Below are 27,432 nucleotides of genomic sequence, written 5' to 3'. Positions count from 1 at the left end.
TGACCAGGGGCCATAGGGTTTTGGTCAAATGTAATGCACTACATAGGGAATAGGGTGTCATTTGAGACAGTGTCTGTGTGACTGAGCATGGGTGTGGTCCTGTAATGTAAATAATATACACTACCGTTCAAAAGTTTGGGGTCACTTAGAAATGTCCTTGTTTTTTAAAGAAAAGCACATTTTTCTTGTCCATTAAAAGAACATCAAATTGATCAGAAATACAGTGTAGACATTGTTAATGTTGTAAATGACTATAGCTGGAAATATATATACGTACAGCTAATCCAAGTTTATAATTTTAAAGGGCTAATTGATCATTAGAATACCCTTTTGCAATTGTTAGCACAGCTGAAAACTGTTGTGCTAATTAAAGAAGCAATAAATTCTTTAGACTAGTTGAGTATCTGGAGCATCGGCATTTGTGGGTTCGATTACAGGCTCAAAATGGCCAGAAACAAAGATCTTTCTTCTGAAACTCAGTCTATTCTTGTTCTGAGAAATTAAGGCTATTCAAAGCAAGAAATTGCCAAGAAACTGAAGATCTCGTACAACACTGTGCACTACTCCCTTCACAGAACAGTGCAAACTAGCTCAAACCAGAATAGAAAGCGTTGGAGGCCCCGGTGCACAATTGAGCAAGAAGACAAATACATTAGTGTCTAGTTTGAAAAACAGGCGCCTCACAAGTCCTCAACTGGCAGCTTCAATAAATAGTACCTGCAAAACACCAGTCTCAACGTCAACAGTGAAGAGGCAACTCCAGGATGCTGACCTTCTAGGCAGAGTTGCGAAGAAAAAGCCATATCTCAGACTGGCCAATAAAAAGAAAGGATTAAGATGGGCAAAAGAACACAGGCACTGGACAGAGGAACTCTGCGCGTCTTCACTGTTGACGTTGAGACTGGTGTTTGTGAGAGGTGACAATAGGTTGATGTTAAAGGGGAGTTTAAGTTACCCTCTGAAAACTGGTGAAAACAGTGTGGCTGACTTGTAGACTACAACCAGAATTTCTGTGTGTCCTCTAAGCAACCTGATCTGTTTCTACATCCGTTATCGGCCTGTAAATGTAAACACACAAAGACGCTGAGGCTGTGACCTTGGTCTGTGAACTACTGAAAAGATACACTGGGATTGGGCCTATGGCTTTTTCCCCACTATTCTGCAGCTGACCCATTGATACGGGCTCTCTGTTTGTGGTTTTCGACCAGAAGTTTCCACAGTAGAGTACTAGCATGGCCATGTCTTCACCACATTGTCTACAGTAACACTGCAATGAGAACAACTGATGATTCTCCAGCTTATGTACATTATTCCAAACCAAACTCAATTAGCACATACTAGCCTCTCCAAGAATGCCCACTTTCCTCATTTCGTTTCTGCAAATGCACTAAATACAGGAAATGGAATACCAGAGACACTGACTAGATATTAATTAAGAATGACTTTGTTTACTTTCCATGGAAATAAACATTGTTGTTATTCTGTCTTGATGATCCTACCCTCATCTGCTGTTTTCCTTGTGATGCTGCCATGTCCATATTTGCTTAGCGAAGTGAGATTTCCCCAGGTCTTTAGGACCCCCCCCCCCCCCCCCCCCCCCCCTCCAGTGAAAACACACAGTCCTCTAGTCTGTAATATCCCCCCACACCCCAGTTCTGCATTCATTTCCAGCATAATAACTCTGTAGCAACCCCTGCCCCCCAGAGGCAGTCTGCCATCCGGAACAGAGCTCATGTCTTTCGGTTTCCTTTTGTTTTCTCTCCTAGATTGCAAGGTTTTTGTTTCTTTCCCCAGTTAGTTTCCCTCTCATCATACCTTCTGATCACATTTCTCCAGAGGAGGCATAGGAAACCATGGTGATCAGTGAATACATGGTGTAGTGGTCAGAGAAGTGGACTGATGTACGGAGGAATGTTTATCTGGAAGGAAGGTAAATTGAGCCAAGCCTCCACATTTTATTACACATGCACAGCTCTCACAGTTGTTGTTGACATTTTCTGCGTAATAACAGTTGATTTTCAATGACCGTTTTGTATACAATGCAAGAAGTCCTTAGTCTCTACACTGAAACATTCCCCTCAAATGTCCTCTCTCCCTGTGCTATTGTCTCACCAGCCTAATAGGAGATGGATGGCAGACCGTTGAATGAGAAGGGTGTGAATCCTGGTCATGTGACTATTCTGCAGCTCTGGCTCCTGTCTGAAAGAGGCTTACTATGCAAACAGGCCCACTGTCTCAGCTTGTAGCCTGGCAGACTGACATATTGGCTCTAGCCCTGCTGTCTTGTCTACTATTGAGTTGTTGGGCGCAAGTGGTGGGAGTATTTATTTTTGATTTTTGTATTATTCTGCTGTGAGAACCCAAATACCATTACAGGGTACATTATAATATTACATTGCCAGTATAATCAATCTGTAATCTATGTATAACTACAGTGCAGATACTGTAGGAAGGCACTGAGCAGGAGAGGAATAATATGAGGACTGGACTGGTAGTGTGACTGTGGGAGCCTAAGAGACTGACTGCTCTGCACTGCTGTAATCTTAAAAAGCTTTGTGACAAAGAGGACGGAGCTGCATCCAATCCACCTCTCTGTAAGAGTGCAGAGAGGGTGGTGCTGAGGGAGAGAATATGTGGTGAGAAGGGAGAGTTTAAGAGTTGAGAAAGAGCAGGAATCTCAAGGAGATGATCCTTATTGTGGCTGGAAACGTACAACCTTTTCAATAAATCCTCTCTTGAATTATAGATTTGAATTTTTTGGTCCAGATTTTCAAATAACCATTGACTTTCCAAGCAGATGTTTTTCTTTACCCTACTGTACTACAAGTCTCTGTTACCTAAAAGGGGGACTGATGTGGGTGAGGTTCCATTTTGAGGTCTCAGTAAGCCCCAGTGAAAAGAACAGTCACAACTCTGAAGTAATGTTCTGTCACATCCCTTGCGACAGTTCAAAGAATTTGGCTCCAACAGTCATCTCTCCTGGGAGGAGAGCAAGGCTTGGTTTCAGGCCAAGCCATTTAATCTCCGTGTCAGGTATCTTACAGCCAATTAGCACCTCCTCAAAAGTCACTTTTAAAAAAAGGTTCCCCATGCTCCTGTCCTGCTTTTTGGACAGAGTTCACCCTACAAGTGTTTTTTGACTCTGACGACTTGGTTAGATTAGTTTCTCTACATTGTGGTGCTGTATTCTGATCCTAGCCCCCTCTAAAGACAGATGTGATTGTAGGGAAGCCGCTCATCTCCAGCTACTAGATAATGAGGTGTTGGAAGGCAGGAGCTGGTGTGTGTCTAATGAGGTTGGATGGCAACGCATTGTTTTCTGAAAGATTCCTTTCCATAATATTGAATCAGCCATTTTCCAGCCAATCTCTATGGCAGAACGTCAAGACTTTTCTAAAGAGCTTTCAATTTGAGCTGATTGGGGTAATATGAAATTGTCAAGTTTCCCCTAACTGTCAGAATGGTTATGGCAGAAGGAACCAAATTTAGCTACAGCAAAAGTATGTGGACATCTCATTCCACAATTATGGGCATTAATATTGAGTTGGTCCCCCCTTTGCTGCTATAACAGCCTCCACTCTTCTGGGAAGGGGTTTTCACTTGATGTTGGAACATTGCTGCAGAGACATGCTTTCATTCAGCCACAAGAGCATTAGTGAGGTCGGGCACTGATGTTGGGCGATTAGGCCTGGCTCGCAGTCGGCGTTCCAATTCATCCCAAAGGGTTGAGGTCAGGGCTCTGTGCAGGCCAGTCAAGTTCATCCACACTGATCTCAACAAACCATTTCTGCATGGACCTCGCTTTGGGCATTTCATGCTGAAACAGGAAAGGGCCTTCCCCAAGCTCTTGCCACAAAGTTGGAAGCACAGAATCATCTAGAATGTCATTGTATGCAGTAGCGTTAAGATTTCCCTTCAATGGAACTAAGGGGCCTAGCCCGAACCATGAAAAACAGCCACAGACCATTATTCCTCCACCACCAAACTTTACAATTGGCACTATGTATTGGTGCAGGTAGCGTTCTCCTGGCATCCGCCAAACTCAGATTAGTCCGTTGGACTGCCAGATGGTTCCGCGTGATTCACCACCCCAGAGAAGGCGTTTACACTGCTCCAGAGTCCAATAGCGGCGAGCTTTACACCACTCCAGCCAATGCTTGGCATTGCACATGGTGATTTTAGGCTTGTACTTCTGCTCGGCCATGGAAACCAATTTCATGAAGCTTCCGACGAACAGCTATTGTGCTGACGTTACTTCCAGAGGCAGTTAGGAACTCTGTAGTGAGTGTTGCAACCGAGGACAGTTGATTTTTACGCGCTACGCACTTCAGCACGCGGCGGACCCATTCTGTGCGCTTGTTTGACCTACCACTTCACGGCTGAGCTGTGCTCCTAGATGTTTCCAATTCACAATAACAGCACTTCGAGTTAACTGGGGCAGCTCTTGCAGGACAGACATTTGACAAACTGACTTGTTGGAAAGGTGGCATCCTATGACGGTGACACGCTGATCACTGAGCTCTTTAGTAAGGCCATTCTACTGCCAATGGAGATTGAATGGCTGTGTGTTTTGATTTTATACACCTGTCAGCAATGGGTGTGGCTGAAATAGCTGAATCCACTCATTTGAAGGGGTGTCCACATACTTTTGTGTATATGTAGTGCATCTCTGTGGGACTTTGTGCTTGTTCTGTACAACCCACAGTGAAACTCAATAATGTTGTGGGTAGTTCATGCACTGTTTTGGTGTCGAGCCGGTGAATTGAGTGGCGGTGGTGACTGAGATCAGAACTTTGGCAGAGCACTGCCCAAGGCAGTTTTGCACAATATCAATTGGCAAAGCAGCCAGGGGGAAGTCAGAATCCAATCAGATTCAACCCTGGTTTTCATCCCCTCCCTGCTGTCTCTGGAGATAGCTGGCAAAATGTTTCCTTTTGGATTTTACACAATGCTCTTCCAACCATTTCTTGATTAGTAATCCAAATATCGAGTCTATTATGCTGCCAGGTTAATCAGTCAGTCTGTGTCGGTCTGTTTATTCCTACACATTACTACAGCAATATGCACTCCATGCAATATGAGGATACCTTCTGCCTTAGTTCTATTAGTATGTCGTATGAGCACTTGAACCCATTAGCACTCACTAACCATTATTCAAGGGTAATGCTTGGCAAGCTGGTCCTGAAAACAAATTAAATATGAATAGTAATGCACCGCATACTGATTCATATTATAGGTTCAAATAATATATCACATTAGCAAGCTATTATGGTCTCCTCTCTTCTGCTTTCAATAGTTTAGAATTATGAAAGTGATTCCCAGAGCTAAATTAAATAATGTTACATTGACTTTTAAGATATACCCAATCTCACACGGTAAAGCCAGAGAGTTGTCTGCTCACTGCAGCTGTAAGCTTCGTACATGCAACGAATGTCTTGTGATTACATTGTTGAGAAATGACAAGGAATCTGCAGAATGTACAGGCAGGCCAGAGATGGGAGCTGGTGGCAAGGCAACCAATATGGAGGAATATGTAATGGTGGTATTGCAGAGAGAGGAGAAAAGAGGCTTAAAAGAGACACCGGAAGAAACATCCAGAGATGGCCTAGCAAGAGAGAGGATGATGTGGGAGGTGCTGACTATCTGTTGTGAGAGGAGACAGACTGCCTGAAAGTTATGTAGACTGAGTCTCCATCCCAAACAGCACCCTATTCCCTATATAGTGCACCTTATGGGTTCTGGTCAAATTGTTTTTATTTTATTTTAACCTTTATTTAACTAGGCAAGTCAGTTAAGAACTTTTTATTTACAATGACGGCCTAGGAACAGGGAGTTAACTGCTTTGTTCAGGGGCAGAATAGCAGATTTTTACCTTGTCAGCTCGGGTATTCGATCCAGCGACCCAACGCTCTAACCACTAGGCTACCTGCCGCCACAAGTAGTGCACTACATATGGAATAAGGTGCTATTTGGTACTAGGGCTGTGACGATACGATGTTCTTTCCATGGCAAAAATGAAAACACGAAGCAGACAACTCTTTGGTCCTTTAAAAACCAGCTGAATATAAAATACTGTGTGATATAGCTTGATAAATAAATGTGACTCTGGATGACAACAAAATGAAGTTTGTTTCCAACATCAGGGCTAATTTCCTAAAGTAAATCCAGTTTGTGTTTTGTTTTCTTGCCACGATACTGACGAGTATCACTGGTACGCAGCCTGAGATCACTAAGGTCAGTGGAGCTGCAGCACTGGCATGAGTCTGACTAGAGCCTCATACTGTAGCCAGTCAGGTTAACCTAGTAATTATAGCAGTGTACATTTCCACTGCCGTCACATCCCGTTGTAAAATCTATTATTGGAAGTCTTGGTTACTCAATAAAACTCCCACTACACACATTCCAAACATATTGAAGGTAATAGTTATTTTAAAGGCATACATTCAAGTTCCCAAATATAAGTCTAGAATAAGCACAGGGAAATCATGAAAGGGAACGCCTGGTGGCTGGTGATGGGTTTGGAGTTGACCCCCTGCTGGGCTGAGCCCATGCTGTGGGTTACCCTGTGCCTCTGTGATGGGGGCTAATTGTTGTTTTGATGATTATTTTGCTGTGCATCTGTTTGGGCTGGGGGGAACCGATCCCACGGCCATGTAGCATCAAAGCCTTTATCAGCTTAAGCTGGTTAGAGAGAGACTTTTCTCCTGCACTACATTGTTAACACAGGCTCCAAACGAAAGCCACATGTTTAGCTCGGCTCTTCTCAGCATGCGGTGTAGAAGCTAGCAGATACCCTCAGCCTCAATCAGGTTTACTGGATGCAGAATGAACTGATGGATGGCCCTCTTCAGACTCGTTATATGAATGGTCCTTGCTATCCAGTTACTTCAGATCGATTAGTTGAGATGAATCTAAGAAACTCAGAAACGTACCCATGTTGGACTGGATGGAACCTGTCATTGGAATAAGGGGACATTTTAAGACCGAAGTTGATCCCTGTCCAATAGAAAGGTTATCCCACTTCCCTCCATGTTTTCTTTGGAACATGCTTTAGGAAATGAAAACTTAGTGTGTACATTCAGAGTCATTAGTGTAATGAGATTCCCAGCCTGGTGAGGTGTTAAGTCCAGTCTGGAGAGTCTGGGAGGAGGACAGACGGAGCGTACAGAGACGGAATGTGTCCCAAATGGCACCCTCTTCCCTTTATAGCGATCCCTATGTGCCCTGGTGATAAGTAGTGCACTAGATAGGGAATAGGGTGCCATTTTGGACGCTGCGATAGACAGAGTGCATATTAACCCCTTCTTGTTTCCATGGCGCAGCAGCATGTTACTCACCACCTGCTCATTTGACCTCCTTCGTGCTTTCAGAACCAGCAGGTGAGTTTAAATAAAAGTATTTAACAGGTAGTCGGTGCATTTCGTACAACCCGTCCTTTACTCTGCCGCATGCAGAAAGCCTATTTACTGTTGAATGTAATGGTTGTCCAGAGTCATGTTATTTAGTAGTAGTTCATGTATTCATGAGTAGTAATTCACCTTTTCGTTCCCTCTCATGTAATTACTGAGCACAGTGAGCGGCGGAGGTACTATATGCACTGAAGTCAAGTGTAAGCAATGAAAGTGAAGCAGAAAGTGAGTAAGAGGAGTAGCGGAGATGTACTAAGAAGGATGGTTGAAATGGAGCAGGGGGGGTTACCAAAGGTTTATGGGAATGAAACTAAATGTTAACCGAGTATAGCCCAGTTCAAGCTGAGAAACTGTCCAAAATCTGCCAAAGAGGTTCATCTCATGACATTGATTTATAAACATTTGAACAGAACTGCTGTACTCTATAACTCGTCCATGGTCTGTGAGATTATACCCCACCTGTAGATTCACCCCCTCCTCAACCACCCTGGCCCCCGAGAGAAGCCTCCAAGGTCAGAGACATTTCCCACCATACATCATATATCGCCTCCCAGCTCTGCTATTGACAGGTGTTCACTCCCTCTACAGCTAATATGTTCTAAAGATGTATAGAAACCGTCTAAACATATACAGTAAGAAATAACTGTCTTTAATGCCTTGTCTCCATATCTTCCCCCCAGTTGACCCTCCCAGTGTGAGTCTGAAGGAGTGTCTGCGGGAGGGAGTTCTCCAGTCTCTTTGTTGTGGTGACAGAACTTTTAGTGCTGCGGCGCTGGGTTGGGATTTGCCAGTAAGGTGGAGAAGAAATGTTCATAATGTATACCTCTCTAGTTAGTGGAGATCTACAACATATCATAGCAGCATGTCCCATTACACTGTCTCTAAAAGAGTAGTGGTGTTCCTGCCATCCTGCCCCACTGTCTCTGGAGATGCAACTGTTATTAACACCATCAATCCACGTTTTATATTGGTGTTTGAACCAACATAATTCAGCCAATAACATTGTTAAGAATGACAGGCTAATGTAATACCGGCTAGGTAAAGCTGAAATGGCGATTATTGCAGTGTCTATTTTAATGCTTGCATGTTTCATGCTGACTATGCAAGTGGGTTTCTGGGTGAGACTCTGTTGGGGGGGAAACAAAGCAAAATAGCTCTATTCTTGTGGCTTACTGGCCTCCCCAGGCCTATTCTGCCAGAACTTTTTTTTATTTCACAGCTGAAAGCCCAGCCAAACTAAATATCTGGCCTCAAAGCTAAGAATATTTCAGAGGAGGAAAGCAAAGCGGTTTATGTAAGTTCAGAGATAACAGATCACATGTCTTTTGTGGCCAGTTAGTTGCCAGTTATGAGGGAGGGGGGGGGGGGATCTTATAAGGCAACTCTCCCAAGCCTTGATACTTCTGAATAATAGCATAGTACTTCCACAATGTTTTTATCGGTTTGTAGAAATGAGGTGCTAGTCAAGGTTATTGTTCTGAATATTTCAAGTCCTGTATCCTGAATACAAAGCATGACATTTCAAGGATTACTACATTATATGCGCGCACACAGACCGACATACCGACCGAGGCCTGTAGGTGTGACCTACCATTCTGGTTTCCGTCACCCCTGGCTCGGTGGTGGTGCCGTACAGTAGATAAAGGTTCTTGCCTTCCAGCCTCCTGCTGTGGGTGTTCTGTTATCCCTTGTCGCTCTTTCCTTTCCCGTCTAGTTTCCTTTTTGAAGTGATACCCATGAGTCGCTTGCTGTCCTAGAATTCTCTCTTAATTTGGCTGACATTAGGCTTCATGACGTTCAGTTTGTGGAGGCGCCCATGGGAAATCAGAATCCAAGACTGGAGTCAGAGGCCATTTATGCTTCCTTTCTTCTCTCCTTAAGGACACTGATGAAGAGAGGGGGGGGGGAAATGAAGCAATCCTAAAGATGTGTCCCAACTTTGATCTTTAAATTGCAGCCATTACATGTCATAATACAGCGTGTAAATTCCTCGATTACCATGCTTTCATATTCAGTACCATTGTGACAAAGTGAAATATGTCTGTCACATTTCACTTTGATGTCATCATGCTATAATTATGGCTGATGTATATACTCGTTTTAATTGCTCTCCTTATACTAATGGATGCCAACATGCTCTATATACAGTATTTCCCACCTTCCAAATGTAGGGAATCCGTTCCACTCACAGCCAGTCCTGAAGATGCCACTGAAATGAGTAGATTGTGGGCTGGCTTTGGAGTTTACACTTAGTGGTGGGCCTGGGGTTACAGGCCAAGGTTGTTGTGATTTTTGTTGGCATTGTGTTAACGTAGGGATTGGAAGTCAAGCCTCCAACAGTAACAGGAGCTTGAGTTCCTCTTGGAGCCATGGCCTACTTTTGGCTGTGCCCTTGGGTGAAACGTGGACAGCTGTAGTACTGTAGGATGCCAGCCGAAGGAGAGTTGGAAAAAATTGCTGTGTATGTATGTGAGCTGAGTCACTGACTACAGCCTAACCACTGCAGCTGTTTGCTTTGGTGTTTAAAATAATGTTCAGAGGATAAATGGCTAAGTATTTATTGTGTAGATGCGGCAGGCACTATTAGGTACTAGATCTTCGAGGCATCACTGTGCTGTGGTGCCATTATGGAAAGTAAATACAATTCAAGTTTAATAGTCAGGGGCGATTCATGGAGAGTGAGAACAGACACTTAAGTGCAGAAAGTGCTGCCTAAAAATGTATTATCCGTGTGAGGTGAGGGGGGTAGAGGGACACCTAAAGCTAAACATATAGCCCACACACACCCGTGTGAAGACGCACACTGACACACTGCCTCCCACTATGTTGTGTTTCTCTTTTTGATTGACTCCACCCCCACAGCAGTGTCCCTTTTCCTCCAACACAAAGGAAAGCAGGAAGAGCAGATTGTGTCCACCTTTCCCTCCTTCTCTGCCCTCCCCCCTTCTCTGCCCTCCCTCCTTCCATCCTTCCATCCTTCCCTCCTTCCCTCCTTCCATCCTTCCCTCCCTTCCCTCCTTCCATCCTTCCCTCCCTTCCCTCCTTCCATCCTTCCCTCCCTTCTCTCTGCCCACCCTCCCTCCCTCCTCTCTGCCCACCCTCCCTTCTCTCTGCCCACGCTCCCTCCATCCTTCGTGCCCTCCCTTCTCTCCACCCTCCCTCCCTTCTCTCTGCATTCTCTCCCTCCTTCCATCCTTCGTTGCCCTCCCTTCTCTCCGCCCTCCCTCCTTCTCTCTGCCTTCCCTCCCTCCTTCCATCCTTCGTTGCCCTCCCTCCTTCTCTCCGCCCTCCCTCCCTTTTCTCCAAGGGGTTGTTGGTCCTTATTTTTGGTTGTTTTTCCCACAGGAGGTGGGGGTCTGGACTGGATACACATCCAAAAAGTAACCCACACATCAATTTAAATTCTGTTCCACAAACGACACAAAATGACAAAATAATTTAGCTCTATTTCCAAGCATAGTTGTGGTATGATTATGATAACAACATGTATTTATTGATTGTGGCCCCAACTCAAGAGCTCAGGGATAATTGTATTCACAAGCTTAGTGGAGATCTCTGCCTCTCAACAACCCCTCCCAGCCATCTGCCAAATGAGCAGCCCTCCCAGCCTACATTTCAGCAGGCCTCGTTTTCAAAGGCTAAAACACTTCAGCATTCAATTGATTTGGACAAAACTATACAGTGTACAAAACTATACAGTGTACAAAACTGGAAAATCTCACATGATGCTCCATCATGTTATTTTGCACGAGCAGTTCAGCTTAGATTCTTCTGAGTGGAAGTTTTTGTGGCTGTATAATTGCAATACTGTAGTCCCCATGCAGCAGGACTGGACAGTAGCTTGTCGTCCAGACCTGTATCTCAGTATTTCCTGAGTTTGGGACGCTCTAACCAGTGTGTCTGCCACTCTTCCTGCTCCAACACTTTCTCAAGTTCTAACAATATACTGGCACCTCACTGCTGCCCCCCCCCATAATCCTCTTTACTGCCCCCCCCTCCCATCTCTTCTCCACTAAGCCTCCTCCATAGGCCAAGCACCCCGCTGTCTTGTCAACATCAACCAATAACCGGGAGGGTTACTGCAGATAATGAGCTGGATTCCATGTTCAGCATTTTTAAAGCCTCTTTCATACCACTGGTCTCATAACTTGTGGAGTAAACTTCAGAGACTTGACCTGACTGAGAGTAAATATGGAATTGCAGATCATTTAAAGCCTTAACTCATGCCTTCTCAAGGTCTCTGTGTGGTGAGGTTATAGAGGGAAATGGAGGGTAACTGATGCTAGCGTGGCAGTGTTCCAACTCCTTATTGGCGGAGGTATTCAACAAGTTGACCCAGCTGATGCAGTCCAAAACTAACTCCATTCTCTCCTAGTCTAGTTGCTTTTCCCAGAGGCCCTAGGCTCGCGAGGCGGGCCATCGTTCCAACTTCCGCCTCCCTCCTGACGCAATGTGTATGTAATGCCGTTGCTATGGCCTGCTAGGCGAGCAGCTTTGATATCTGAGAATGGAATTCCCACAACACAGAGCAGAGACAACACTACAGGCAGTGGAGCACTGCTGAGGGGAGAAAGGAAACGCGGTACAGATAAGGCCCACCGTAGAGAGCCTCTTTTTATCTAGGCTTTTTATTCAATCCCTACATTCTCCATCGTGTTTGTATTTTCTTTCCATTCACAGCAGGTCCTAACCCACAACTGGCCTCTATTCCTTATGGTAGCTGTGTGTCCCTCCCGTATGTGGTAGAGTATTGTGTGAATGTTCAACACGGACCTGAACATTCTTTCTTACTTCCTGTAGTCCTCTGGTCTGTGTCTAGTTTCAGGCAGTCTACATGTGTAAGATCACTTTAGCCATAGCACTGAAGCAGAGGCTGCAGCAGAGTGTGCATCCAAAATGGCACCCTATTCCCTATACTAGGGAATATACTACGTTCCCTATGGGCCCTGGTCAAAATTAGTGCACTAATAGGGAATATGGTGCCATATGGGATGAACACTTACTGTATATATCAGTGTTGGTGTGGTGACCACACCAGGCATGACCGTATTATGTGTGAGCCTGCAAGGATCTGGAGACTGAGCAGGGACACTCTTTCAATGCCGAGGCACTCGTAGGGTTAAGCCTCAACCGCAGCCTTTTATGAACCCCGGGGGTCTGTGTAGTGTGAGCCGTTTGACAGGTGTCAAGGATTAAACACGTTTTTTTGGAAACAAGCAAATCTCCCCCTTTTTAACTTTCCCCTTCTCCCATTTTCAGCTGGAGCTGGAGAGATCCTTTCAGCTTGATTAAAAATGTAATTATTCACCCATTTATCCCTTTATGCATTAAATTGCCTTTTTTCTTCAATGGAATGGCAACTGACTGGTGGTAATTGCAGATCAAGGCTGAGAACCGGGTGCAGGTTATGATGGGATGTGAGGGGGAGGACAGAGTATGGGGGCTGCTGGGTTTCAGGCCTGGGCAGCTGGCTGACTGACTGGTGGGATCGTTGATGTGCTGTTAATGGCAATAACTAAAATGGGCCCGCTTATGAAGTCCACCCTGCCTCGCCTGTCATCATGAGTCTGGCAAATTGCCAACTGTACAAGGGCTGCTCCTCTCCTTACAACCCTCACTGAGTGATTTCTGCCCTCGACAGGGCTCCGCAACAAGCGCCAATGTCACTCAAGTTTAGGGAGCGTGAGGGCTGAAGAGGGGGGAGGGGTGATACTCTAGAAATCCACATCAAACAAAGCCATTACAGCATGCTGATACATTGGGCTAATGGGTCTTTACAAGTACAGGGAGCCTGCCATCTTAATTACATGCTATTAATTATTAGCCGGGTTCACACTAACCCACTGTAGAGCTCTTGGCATCTGGGCGTAGGGTGTCTGAGGAACAGTTAGGCTGCTGGGTGGTGGACTATAGACTACTCATGTAGTGTATGAGAAGGGACTGGCCAGCCCAGAGGAGAGCATGGATGTGTGTGGAGGACAGACTGGGTATGCGAAAAGCTGTTTTTCTGGAGTAGTGGAGCGACCCCTTGCCAGCGCTTACAATGCCTCTCAATATATGCAAAGCCCTCTCTCTCTTGGCGGGCCGTTACTAAACATCAAACCTACTCTCCTGCTCCAGAGCTTTATTTCAATAAGGAATATTACTGTTAATACAGTCTCTTCAACCCCTGGCTTTACTCCCTTTGTGGGAGGAACAATTTTAAATGAGTTGTGTATTGGCTGCTGGAGTGGCTGTATAGCGGCTGTATCCTGAATAGTCCGCAGCTCTCGGCTTAAAGAACCCACACTCATCCACTCCTAGATGATAGAAGAAATACAAATAATTTAATTATGTCCATTATTCTATTTTCTTGGCATGACACTGTCAAATCTTGTTGGATGCTGAGAATATCCAGGGAGGGAGATGTCTCTAGTGTGATGAGGCATTCTGTCTTTGTAAACACTCATGTCTAATTTGAAAAGTATTGGCTTTGGGAGGGGAGGTGTGATGAACAGAGAGGAGAACACATGTACAGTGTTTAGAAATTGGAACTTAGCACTGCAGAGAAATGTCTTTGTTACTGCACCACATTAAAGCAGATTTATATAGGTAATACTTTAATTACACCATTTTTACATGGTGAAATAAAACAAAATAAAACATTTATTTTAATGAGTCCAGCCATTAGTGTTTTTCAGATTCTGTATGCTTATGTACATTTTTAAGAAGTACAAGCAGCTAGTCCATGATACATACATTTATTGACTTGACATAAATACAAAAGTATGTATACTCAAACTTCCTCTTTTAATTCTAATAATCTAGGAAACATTCAGAATAATAGCTGTCTCTTGGCTTTTAGGCTGGGGAATCATGAACACATTGCTAGGGAACTGTGACCAGGATATCCTGCTTTATTTTGACTCCTGTAAAGAGGCTGTGTGCTGCTCTGCTCCGCTTGCCATGGGCTAATGGAACACGCCACTTCAGCAATTAAATGGGTATTTGGAATGAATCATTGTGGGGTTTTGCTATGGTACTACTGAATACAGACCAGTGGAGGCTGGTGACTTGAAAAATTGAGGAGGATGGGAGACCCACGGTATAGGTGCGGAACACACGGAGACCACTACGTGTGTTTCAAAAATCATAGACAAATGATTTTAATAGACATTTTAAGGTACAATATTATGGGGAAGGTGAATGAGAGGGCTACTTAGTGTTGGAAAGGGATCTCAGCAGTGATTGAATGCATGTATGAGGCATGAGTTGAGGTGTTCAGAGCCTTGACCAGTGCAGGACAGGATTTGACTGGGAAGACAAAACGATAACACAAGACACTACACAGTTAGACAATCGAGCTAAGAATGAGTTAGTCCAAGCAAGGAGTAAAATCTTTGTAATAATGTGATTGTGTATGTGATTGACTCTACATACAGTAATGAGAGAAAATGTGTAGGGGTACTCACAGTGCTTGGAGGGGAAACATTCAATGTGCCAGTGGATGAGTGGGCACATGAGACAATGTGGCTTCCGTTCATGTCAGGAGAAAGTTGACAATGGTAATGGAGTAGTTATCACCTCTTAATCATGGCACATGAGGGGACGTAGCTTTAAATACACATAGCAGATACATTTCATTACAGCTGCGATATCGTAGGTTTGGACAACGATTTTCTCTGTGAAGTTCAACTCCGACATCTCAAAATTCATAAAGTCAAACGGACTGCGCATCTCGCCCACTTGACACATCAAAGTATCCCAAGAAACGTTCCTGAATAAAGCCCTGATCATCCACATACCTGAAAATAACAGACAACTGCAAGCAGACTGTTGCCACCATAGGTCCCAGAGTGGTGGGCAAATTTTTTATGTGGTTTAAAAAAATGGTTGGCCCTGGGGGAGATGAAAACCCTGTCAAACTGCAGCTACCGTTTTTTATTTGTTCATATAAATTATATATTGACTAAATTAGGAGGGGGATATCCTCTACCCAGACACAGAGACAGTAGAACTCACAGGGCCGAGCTTTCTTTATGCATGTTTGCATCATGCAGGCCTATGCAACTGTAGGCCTTTTTTTTAATGTACTCACATCTGCCGTCACTATTATGTCGATTGATTAATTCCAGGTAATCATTTTGGATTTAAAATCTGTAGGCAGCCTAGCCAGCCCTATTTGGAATATAATCTAAATTTGATCACATTCACATTTTCTCCTGACACACAAATGGACTATAAATACATAGCGTTACCAATTAGTTTACCCTGACCAGATGGACAGGGCACATAGGCTGTATGCAGCTGCTCTTATTAGTAGCCTACAGTTGATCAGATGGAATAATATTTTCATCCCATACAGCATGTCAGATTTCTCATGTTTAGGTGTGGCCTAGGCTGCTGCAACATTTCTGTCATGGGTTTTTGCTTGTGTCTGTCCGGAGTGATTAGGTGTTATCATCTTTGCTAAATAAATACCGGAGAAAAGTGCAAAGCCTACTTGAGCGCACGCGCAAACATGTTCTGCATCAACCTCTCTTTAATCCTAACGTTTAATGGTTGATGCGATGGAAGCTATCAAATCATTCAGAATTGTTTTCGACATCCCAGAAAAGATGTTCAGCATGTAAAGCATCTTAACGTGCAATTGCAGGCGGCTTGATGATAGGCTCCCTGTTAACCAGCTATACTTTTGATACCAGTTGGTATTGAACACCCTCACCGTTTCCTCCTTCTTCATGAAACTGATCTCAGGCAAAGGTCGACTCTCGCGTTTAATTCACACCTTTTCCGTGTACCCCAGAGAATGAAAGGGGTTCTTCAACAAAGTCCACAACATTTTTGGCAGCGTTGGCCATTCTACTATTCTGGTGGAGAAAACTGTACACTCGCGCTGGTAGCTAGCGAGCTACTGAAGTTAACAGTGCAATTTATTGAAATTTGCCTTAATTAACTGGACACAAAGTTCTAAACTCAAGAAAACTATTTATAATATACCTCCTCCATCTCCTGTAATTTTAAAAAAACTAATTTGAATTGAATTTCTCAAATGCTCAACTATCACTCTTAATTTCTATCCAACAATGTCACCAATCTTCTCAACACAGAACCCCCATAATGCTCTGTGACACAATCCCAATACAACACACACTAGGTTCGTTCTCTGATCCTACATCTATGATTGGATGGACAAGTTCCTACTGCAAAAGCTTTGCTTGATTGGAGGACATCCTCTGGAAGTGGTCATAATTACCATGTATAGCTATGGAAGGGGGTGAGGCCTACCAGCCTCCTAGGTTTTGTATTGAAGTCAATAAAGCCAGAGGAGGTCAGAAGCTAGCTGTCCTCCAGCTACACCAGGGTGCCAACCCAGACAGTTCTGTTGAAGTTACACTGTTTTGCAATGAAGGTCTACAGTATTTTAACCAATTATTTGGTGACCTATGAATATATTTAGTTTTATCTAAATGTTTCCCTATTTTTATTTTTATGAAATTTCACTGAGAATGGTCCTCCTCTGAGGAGCCTCCGCTGATACAGACCAATGAACATCATGCTGTTTAGATGGTTGGGAACCATCGCTGCACAGCACACACTTCCCCTGGTGGAGGTTTCAGAAACACCCAGAAAATATCCAGCCATGGTCAGCGAATTACATAGACTCTATAGGTAATTTATAGGATATTTTTGGCCATAGAGAACAACAGATGAACGTTGTCTCACTTTGATTACAATACTATACATTGTCATTCAGAGGGATATTGCAGTTCACCTCCCTTTCAGCCTTGTGAATATGAACTCACCCTGTGAGAGGCTGGGGGAGTGTTGGGGGTTTAAGGGGAGGAGGCCGTATGTTTGGGAGTATTTGAAGTAGCTTAGAATGGAAGGAAATGTTTCAGTCCCTGTAAAACAGAGAGTAGAACAGGAGTGACATGTAGGAGCAAAGAGCAGACTGTGTGGTCTGCTTGTGGTAGGTCTTCTGTCACAAATTATAAATATTATTTGAGCTAACCCATTCCGACCCAGCTATTGCAGTTGTGCAGGAGGACAAATGAGTGAATTGGGAGATTTTGAACAGTTGCTATGTGTTGTCTAACAGAAGTGAATTACCACATAAACAGAATGGATCAGGAGGTGGTCTAGAAGCCTCTTATTTGACCTTTTGGTTTGCCAAGGGGGAACATTGGCCTACTGTTTATGTCTCAAAGCTCTTAGCTTAGATGTCCTCTAGACTGTTTGTTTTTGTCTGTTTTTACCATTTTGGTTCTGCAGCTGGTCCCAAGCCAAAAACACGTAGACAGGGTGCCATGTTATGTGGAACCAAACAACATGCAGTTAACTGTCTTTTAGCAGCCCAGTGTAATGGAAGGGGGAACTTGTGCAACATGTATTTCATAGCATTTTTCTCCCTCGGTCAAGACATGAAGCTTATCCCCTCTCCCCTTGTTGACTTATCCCCTCTCCCCTTGTTGCCATTCTCAGCATGACTGTCTTCAGTCCCCAGTTAGAAGGCAACACTTCAGCATGATTATCTATGGATGAAGGCAGTTTTAATCAACCAGCTCACAAACGCAGCCTTTGACACTTACTCTGACGACCACATTGCGTAACTATTTGCTTGGCAAACCACCGCTTCCTGGTTGGGTCTTTGGCAGGAGCCTGCTGGTGGCAGTGGGAAAGTGAGGCTGAGACGTATGCAGCCTTATGTTTTGAAAGGTCAAACCCTGAAGTCCAATAATGACCAAATGACTGCAAACAAATAAGGAAATGAAGAGGGAAATTGTGGTTAAAGAAAAGGCTTATAAATGTAGTCTGATTAGGAATGACATTATTACAGGGCATTACACATAGAGATCCTATTAAATTGTTAGATGTAATTCCATAGCATTACACCTCCTAGTTCTACTGTAGCCCTGGGATACATAAAGACTCAGGCCTTTCCAGCCTGTTCCTCTGCCGGCAGTGGTCTCAGCACAGCTTTTGTGTGACTGTACAACACCTCTGCCATGTCACCATGTTCCACCACCGCAAGGCAATAATGTGAGCAGGTTTGCCGTGTGTGTGTTGATGTCGGTTTCGCTTGTGTCTGGCGTTTCATCCTGTTCCTGTTTGTATGCATTAGCCTGAGTGCCACTCAAAGGCCATGGGGAGCGGGGCAGGAAACGGTGAGTTCACCCAATCCTGTTAATGTGGAACAGCATTTAATTAGATCCGCTCAACATGGTGGACGGGACGGCCTGGGTGTCTGTAGAGTAACATCTCACTGGATGTCCCTGGAACAGTGCAGGAAAAGCAAACAACATTGTGCAGAAAGTACAGACAGTGGAGAAATAGGTATAAATCTAAAATGGGCTTCATCTGCTGTTTAGCGTCTCTGATTGGTCCTTTGATCTGTGCTGATAGGAGAAAGGGATAGTGTATGTGGGCCAGGGTGGCTAGGTTACAGTTCAGCCCAGCTGTGGTGGGCAGTTGAGTGGGTTTCTTGTTCGTTTGAACTCCTCAACAAAGCTCCTCTATATAGGGGAAACCCCTTGCTGAGAACTGGGTGGATATTACATAAATGCCCCTATGTGAGATCTGATAGTGGAGGGCGAACATGTCTGAAGTTCAAATACGTTCCCTCAGGCCTCTGTTAATCCAACTGGAGTTACAGACCGGGTGGGTAGAGATACTGAAGCTAATGATGCCTCATCATACATGAACTCACCCATAGTTTTTCTGTGATTTAATTGTCTATATATTATTTTTTATGTGTTTTAATAAAGGGATGTGTGTCCTGGCTGGGGAGACAATAGAGCTGGTTGGTTGAGATGGTGGTGTTTTCTCTCCCCAGTCTGTGTTGTGTGTGACTCACAGCCAAATCACATTGATCCATAGATCCAGCATCACAATCCAATTTGCCACACCATGAAGAATAGAAGATAAATGCACATTTCACCGTCCTCCCCGCTCTCCCCCTAACCGTTTCACTCTGGATAGTACGAAGGCATTTAAATGTGGTGTGACTGGCTATTGTGGAGCCGTTTTCAGTCTTTCACCTCCTCCCATCTCCCCTTTCCCCTCCCTCCCTCCCTACTTCCCTCCCTCGGTCTCTGTGCATGTCATTACACATCATGACGGTACGTCATTAGAAAAGGAAGGAAGGAGGGAAAGGTGGCATAAGGAATGAGAGATAAAGGAGAGTGATTTCTATCTCTGCTGGTTAAGCTTCAGGCATACAGGAAGTGTGGCGGTCCACTCTGGCTCCTTGGAAACCAAGGGAGAGGGATGAAAGCTGTAATCTGACAACCGATTGATTCTCATCATAAACCTCCCCTGTCGGCTCTGGAGCACTGCACAGATTTACACTGAAACTAGCTCTGGCTGGGTTTTCTGCTCCACGCATATTTCAATGGGTGGTTAGGTATCATACTGTTATGAATTAGCCACATTTTTGTTTGTCTGTGTACTATTCTAGAGACTTTGGAGATTCTCTTATTGTTTTGAAATTGGAGTATTGATTCTCCCTATTAACATACTTTGAGTTATTGAAGATATTAGATACTATTATACTACTATCTGGTTGCTGGTTATAGCTAGTCACAGTCACTTCCTCTAGACGAATCGGGAGGATAAGTGCACTGCTGTAAGCTACCTCAATGTCTCTCTCACACGGACATACATACATACATACATACATACATACGCCACAATATCTCCCTTTAAACACTCCTGAGTTGCCTTAACTTCTTTTCTACATTCAGACTCAATGGTTCTGGTGATGCTAGCAATGGTGAGGAGAGGCGGGATGGAGTGGGGCTGGGGTGCTGGTGGTACCCATTCATGGGAAAGTGGTAAGATGGAGTGGGCTGCAGGGCGGGGCGGAGAGGAGGGTGCTGTCTGAGAGGGAGAGAGACCGGCCCTGCAGATTCAGAACAGCACTGCCTTTTGTCTGCCTGTTTCTGACAGTTATTTCTAAACCCAGTAAACCCTCAACACATTCCAGCCTGCCACAGATGCAGCCAGAGCAGAGCTGCACCTCACCCATGTGTGTCCTCTTTGTCTCTGACTAGAGCTCTGGGGAATTTACTTTTATCTGGAACAACATTACTCAGGGCCATTCAGTGGTGGTTTATATTGACGTTTGCTGAAACGAGAGGCAATTCGGCAAAGGACATTTTTACACATTGGGGGACTAATTGTCTTTCTCGTAAGGTTGGCAGCCTATGGCTTTTTGACTACGTTTAACTTTGACCCTTGCAATTGGTTTATGGGACTTTGTGCTCTTTAATTTTGTCCTGGCTGTTGTGTTTTTATGGGCTATGCTTGTGGTCTTCCGGTGACTCATATTTGGGAGGTTTGTCCTCGCTTGGCAACAGGGTCTTAGGTTTCATGTTAACATATTACTTAAAGGCCCAGTGCAGTCAAATGTGATTTTCCTGTGTTTTATATACATTTCCACATGGAGGTTGGAATAATACTGTGAAATTATGAAAATTATGATTGTCATTTTAGTGTAAGATCTGTTTGAAAGACCACCTGAAATTTCAGCCTGTTTTGGTGGGACGGAGTTTTACTTAATAGACCAATAGGAAAGAGTCCCAAACGTCTTTGCCAATAACAGCTAGTTTTCCGTTTTCCACTCAGACCACTCCAAGACAGGCCAAGCAAAATTCTTACTTGAGAAATTGCTCTTTTGCTAATTAAAATAGTCAAAAAGAATCACTGTAAGGTACTTAATTGTTACCCAGAAATGATTTCATAGAGATAAAAACAGCTGAATTTGACCTTTTTTTTTTAAATGAATGCTCAGAAGAGTGTGGTTCTCTCGCTCCCTCTCTTTTCCTCTGACACTCCTTTTATCTTAGACTATGGAAAACATTAATCACACTTCTCTGGCCAGCCAGGATTTAAACCCACAATGAGCTGCCAGTCAAGTAAAGGCAGTCAATGTATTCTCTGGACATAGTCTCCTCTCTCCAGCCACTTCTCTCTCTGCTGGCTCCAGTTGTAAGCCAGTTTACTGTAGCAGTGTAGTGGAGGCAGTTCTGGAGCAGGTCCAATTGCTAAAGGACTCCACTTCTCCACCCCTCTAACCAGGCTCTGCTTGTTAAGAAATTCAGGAAGTAACTTAGGTCTGTCCTAACCAACTCTGTCATCTAAGCTCCACAACTCTCTCTCGCTGCTGGCCACAGATCACATGAGATAATGGTTTCTACGGTACATGACGTCAAAATGACTGTGTGGATATAGGAATTTGTTTGCTTGTGTTTCACTGTTCATACTTACTGGAAGAGAAACTGCTATGAAGCAAACAACTCTGGGCCACTTCGTAACGACTGCAAACACACTTGAAAAGATAAGCTCCCTCCTCCCAACAGTCCATGTTCCAACTCCATCACTCTTCCTCCCTTCTTTTTGAGGGGAAAAAGGACCGAGCACATCTTTGGAACATGGAGTCAGTGTTTTTTCTTCTTTTTTTTCTCCTCTACCTTCTCGATTCTTGGCAGGCTTTGAAAGACTTTTCCCTTTTCCTGTAAATGCTAGGCCTGATTACAAATCACTGTGAAGCTCGCCTAGACCAGCCTTTCCCTTCATTCTCTGTGCAGCTTGAAGTGTTTAAAAAGGCAGGAGATGGAGGAGACATACTGTCTCTCTGAACCCAGGGTAAAACGGGGAAAATGTGCCCGTCACAGCCAATTCAATCATATGTTTTAGACTCTTTCTAACAGTAGTTATTGCCTGACAGTTATACAGTCTGGTGATGTTTCAGTAGAGCAGCACAGTGTCTCTGTGGGTTAACTGTGTAATGATGTGCTGCTGTGTGTGGATTGAGACGAAAGGGTGATTTGTAGGAGATTGAGTCCAGTAAGTCAACTGAAGACTCATGAGGCAGCTTAAAACATTACTACACAGATCACCACTCTACTCCACCAGTCTTAATACTGTACTTGGGGGATTTTACAAAAATAAAATAAGTAATTGTTCTGTGGTTTTATGTAAAATTTCACACCCCTCCCTCCTATGCAGAGACGTAAAGTCTAGCCCAAAGCAATCACCGTCAGTGGGTTACCAGAGGCTCTCCTTGGTTTCACTGCCTAGCCTCTCCCACCGGGATCATGCATACCTATTCATACAGATCAATGAGATTTGACTGTTATTGGCTCCAATAACAATGCAGTTACATGAGGTATTATAGACGACCGAATGACTGGATGGTGGAAATAGGATTTTAGGCTGTGTGGATTACATCATCTTGTCTAGCAAAACCCTAAACTGCTGAAATAAGACATTACAGAAACCAGGGCTTACCAAGGGCTAGTGACCTTGCTCCCTGTCTCTGGGAGACTTCAGATCTGTGCTATTGGGATGCTGGTGCTGAATTACAGAGTGCAAAGCACAACTCACTGTGTGCCTTTCACTCTTTGATACATGGGAAGCTTGAAGAGGAGGCTAGGGCTGGTCACTTTACCTCTACACATCGAACGCTCTGCTGGGGACCACCGATTTTTAGCTGCTTCTCTCAGCTGTGTTTTATCCTCTGACTCACTGTCTTTCTGTGTGTGCGCCTGTGTGTGTTCAGGAAGAGGCCTCATAGGATAAGAAGGCCTGTGCAGGATGGGAAGGCTTTGAAGAAGGATATTGCTCAGTGTTTATTTAAAAGGTCTCCCTTGTAAAGTTGAGATGTGACATGGCAGGGCTGGCGGGTCAGAGGGGATGAGGGTTGTAGGGTTGGCTAGGGGAACATTAGGGGGAGGCAAGTGGCAGGAGTCTTCTTTAAGGTCATGTTCTTCCTGCTGGGGAATTAACAACCTGACCTTTGACCCCCCCCCCCCAGTTAGTAAGTGACACTGAACTGGCTTCGCAGCTGTCTGTAGGGCAGGCTGCCCTCGGCCTGGCTCCCTCTCCGTCTCTCCTAATCTGTCTCTCACGCTTGTTCTCTCTATTTATCTCTCTCTCTCACACACAGACATGTACAGACATTTACACTCAGAAGACACTAACTATTGTACTGTACACATACACCCCGGTCAGACCCACACTTCAGAGTTAACTCTCATAATTCTCCTGGGCTGCAGGGGGATCCATATCAGTATATGTTTTCATACCTGCGTTCATACCATGCATTGCCATTTCAAATGACTTGGCAAAAATGACGTCAAGGAGTTGAGGGATTTTTGGTCCATGTTGAGGTCTTAAGCCGGAACGCCAATGAAAGCTGCATCCATAAGTCTCTCTGACCAGTCTCCCAATCCATGCTCCTCTGATTTGAGAACATATTGTCGGAGCAAAGCAAATCAGGGAGAAGTGGGAGAGATGGCAGAGGATGGGTGTGTTGAGGAGGGGGTGGAGTCAGAGGGTAGAGGAGATTCTCTATACATGTTGATGCTGCTGTGAGAATGGGGTTGTAAACTGTCAGGGAGCAGGAGAGGGGTTTATTGGTGGGGGTTGTGGGGAGGGGGTTTAGGCGGGTGTCCAGATGTACAGCTCAGCCGTAAACTCCAGAGCCCTGCCTGCAGCAACACAAAACAGATGTGCCTTTTAATGAGCGTAAGAGGAGAGGAGGAAATGGGTTAATGGATAGAGATTAAGTCTCACAATGTAACCCAATGTCACTGTAGGTTTAATCTGGTACCAGTTAAGGGAGGAACGGGACGAGCTACAACTCTTCTCCCCAGAGGACAGCGCAATACATGTATACTGTACATGTCATTCCATTTCTGTATAAAATGAATGTCTGGGAGGCAGAAATGCTGGTGATCTGTATCTTTTTATTCCATGTTCACAGAGGTGGACAGGGCACTTTGGTCAACGTTTCACCCTAGTGGCTTTTATCAAGACCGCCCCATCTCTTTATGACATGCATTCTGTACTGTGAATATGATGTGGGTGTATTGTAGTAGAGGTGAGAAATCAGTCTCAGATGCCTGCCTGCGATCCAAGGCTTATTTATTTATTTATTTATTTATTTATTTATTTATTTATATATATATATATATATATATATATATAACAGTGGGGTGTCTGTATTGACTCTGGTCTTGCGGCGTTGGAGCCAAATATCTGGGAGCTAGCTGCCACTGGTCTATAGTTTATGATGCTGTACAGTCGCATGGCCAGTGTCACTGTGATTTACAACCCTACTCATTGGCCATAGAGAGCACAATGAAACCTAAAATACACCTTCACTAAGATGCACTATATATCTCTGGGGGTTACAGTGTGTGTATAGCTTAATGTTTTATTGGATCATTTAATAACATTGCTCAGGCTCTTTGAGGAGCCTAGTAATGTTTCAAGGACATCATAAAACGCTATATTTTGTAAGGATTAGTTTGGGTTTATTGCAGTAGTAGTGTCCAATTAGAAGTCCAAGCCCAGCACTATCAACAAGTAGGCCTATATAAGACATGCATAAAATAACTGCTATGTAACACCTAACATGATGCCAATGGATCTAACAATCCTAGTGTTTCAGTAAACTCAAAGTACAGGAAGGCAGAAATCCTCAGGAGATGGTGTGTTCTGAAAGATCTACGTGATGATGTCTGTAAAGCTGCTGTGCTGCTGCAGTGTTTATCAATATTAATCCCCTGTGTTGTGATGGGACCTGAAGCTGGAGGAGCACAACCAGTCAGTCTCTCTCTGGTGTGCACATCCCAAATTGCACCCTATTCCCTTCTATAGTGCACTACTTTTAACCAGGACCGTTGTCAAAAGTAGTGCACTAAAAAGGGAATAGGGTGCCATTTGGGATGTAGCATCAGTCTCTAACAGGGAATAGGAGGAGTGGGAGTTAAACGTGGGGTCAAAAGAGGGAGGGAGCTGTGTAAATGCACATAAGAACCCAGTGGACCGAAGCCTCCAATCTAGCCTAAACATAGAACCCGGTTTCACTTTATTTATGTAGCTAAATGTATCCCTCTTGTTTATTCACTAAAGACATCGGAGGATGTTCAGGTTATTCTTAGTGGTTTCTCCATGTGTGTTATAGTAGGCTATGCCATTGTAATGCTCAGTAATGTTTTCTATTCGATCATCATGGAGGCTAAGCAGGTGCCAACAAGGGCTTAATGTGGTCTTAACAAGGTGTGTGTGTGTGTGGGCATGTGTTTTCAGGACATGTGGTGTTTGTGTGTTTTTAGTTGAGGAGGATGCTGAGGCTGCACTGTCTAGCCGGCCCCATGCCAGGAACCACTCCATAATGTATTGGATTACACTTTTTGCATGAGAGAGTGGGATTTGCCCAGGAAAAATTTGCCCTGAGGGCAGTTCTCGCTCTCTCCCAGTGGGTGAGGCAGGCGGGCCATGGTGATGCCAATCTCTAACGGACTGGCGGCCGTACCCGTTGGCCAGACCAAAGCCAGAACCTCTCTCTGCTATCTTTCTCTTCTCTATCTGAGAGAGCCAGCAGGCCTTGACGAGAGGCAGGACGACAGCAGCTTACATTCACCACTGGAGCTTTTATACAATACATTTGGGCTGTGAATATTTGTTTCATTTATTTACCTTTATTTAACTAGGCAAGTCAGTTAAGAACAAATTCCTATTTACAATGACGGCCTACACCGGCCAAACCCATGGGACTCCCAATCACGGCCGGATGTGATTCAGGATTTGAACTAGGGTTCTGGATTTGAACCAGGGACTGTAGTGATGCCTCTTGCACTGAGATGCAGTGCTTTAGACCGCTGTGCCACTCGGGAGCCCCACCACTCATGGCAAAATTAAAAACATGAAGCAAACAACTATTTGGTCCTTTAAAAACCTGCTGTATGTCAAATATTGTGTGACATGGCTTGTCTCCAGCATTAGAGCTGTTTTCTTAAAGGAAGTTAAATCCTCTTCGTACCACAATACTAACTAGTATCGCGATACTGGTATCGTTCCCGGCCCTAGTTTGCAGTGTATCTTGTGAACGTTATTATTCCACAGCAATGCAAGCGGTGAACTTCCTACAGTTGTGGGCTACACTCATTTAATAATTGACTCATGGGGTATGCAGGTCTAGGGTGAGAGATACATTTTTGCTTTTACACAGACAATCTCCCTGTGTGTGTCTGGTCTGCCCTTTCTGTAAACCAGTCAGCCCTGCACACACACTGGGAGAGGGAGACGTGGGGCCAGGCAGGAGGATTGTTCTAAAAACCAGCGGGAGTGAAGATTGTACCCCCTGCCTTGGTGATCTTTGACCCTGCAGTATGTAGCCCTCTGAGGCGACCCACGTTTGTGAAAGATGCAATGATGTGTATATATCTATTGAGTACGGGCTTTTTACTCCTTTACAATCCCCCTGCTTTTACGTTGTATTCTTCCCTAAAAAAAAACTTGCATGGTGGAGCCCAGCCATACAGAGTCCGAGTTAGGATTAATAGCCTGCATTTAGAGAGCAGCTTTTGTGCCTCAAACACAAGAGGAGCGGAAGAAACACCCCTCTTTTACTGTCTCCCCCCCTCTCCTTTTCCACCCAGCTATTCCCCCTAAGCCCTCTGACATTCTGGCACCTGTTTTCCTCAGAAAACCGTTAATTTATCACTGAATTATTAACTAAGAGCCCACAATGTGTTTGGCACTCCGTGACATGTCCTGACGGGGACGGGGGTTTCCATGGCAACGCAGGCCTCTTATTGAAAAGCAGTTTCGTGTGTGCGTGTAAGGGGGTCCACAACGGCAAAATTGTTGGTTGGGTCAATTCATATTTTAAGAGCTAAATATGATATAGCAATAACATGCTGCATTGAAAAGGCAGGGGACTGATGTGTATTACTGTTGTGCATTTCAAGTGTTTATCCATCATAAGAGGTCATATTACAACAGTACTGTGGTACAGAGTGTTTTTCCATCATAACAGATGTCATATTATAACTGTACTGTGGTACAGAGTGTTTATCCATCATAACATACTGTGGTGTTTATCCATCATAACATACTGTACTGTGGTTCGGGGACAGATTTTGTAATGAGCTCAGTGGAACAGAGAGACCAGAGGCCTGTAATGTTAATCAGGGGTTCTGACTGGGAATGTCTGGTGAGGGTGTGAGGAGACTGGATGAATCTCTTC

General features: G+C 44.3%; 1 protein-coding gene across 2 annotated transcripts in view; it reads left to right on the top strand.

Annotated features, from left to right (window-relative positions):
- The window catches only part of LOC139382756 (nucleoredoxin-like), a 62,238-nt gene that overhangs the window by 7,787 nt on the left and 27,019 nt on the right, over positions 1 to 27,432 (top strand). The window contains exon 1 of one of the 2 annotated variants that reach the window (XM_071126879.1): positions 1,801 to 1,930. The exons of the other annotated variant lie outside the window; for it this stretch is intronic. The gene's annotated coding sequence lies outside the window, so the exon portion shown is untranslated. Of the gene's footprint in view, positions 1 to 1,800; positions 1,931 to 27,432 lie in introns of those variants that run through there. 2 annotated transcript variants of the gene reach the window in all.

This window comes from Oncorhynchus clarkii, chromosome 24 (assembly GCF_045791955.1).
Source record: "Oncorhynchus clarkii lewisi isolate Uvic-CL-2024 chromosome 24, UVic_Ocla_1.0, whole genome shotgun sequence".
NCBI classification, from domain to species: domain Eukaryota; kingdom Metazoa; phylum Chordata; class Actinopteri; order Salmoniformes; family Salmonidae; genus Oncorhynchus; species Oncorhynchus clarkii.
The sequence above is the reverse complement of the archived record's forward strand: the minus strand, read 5'-3'. Positions and strand labels throughout refer to the sequence as shown.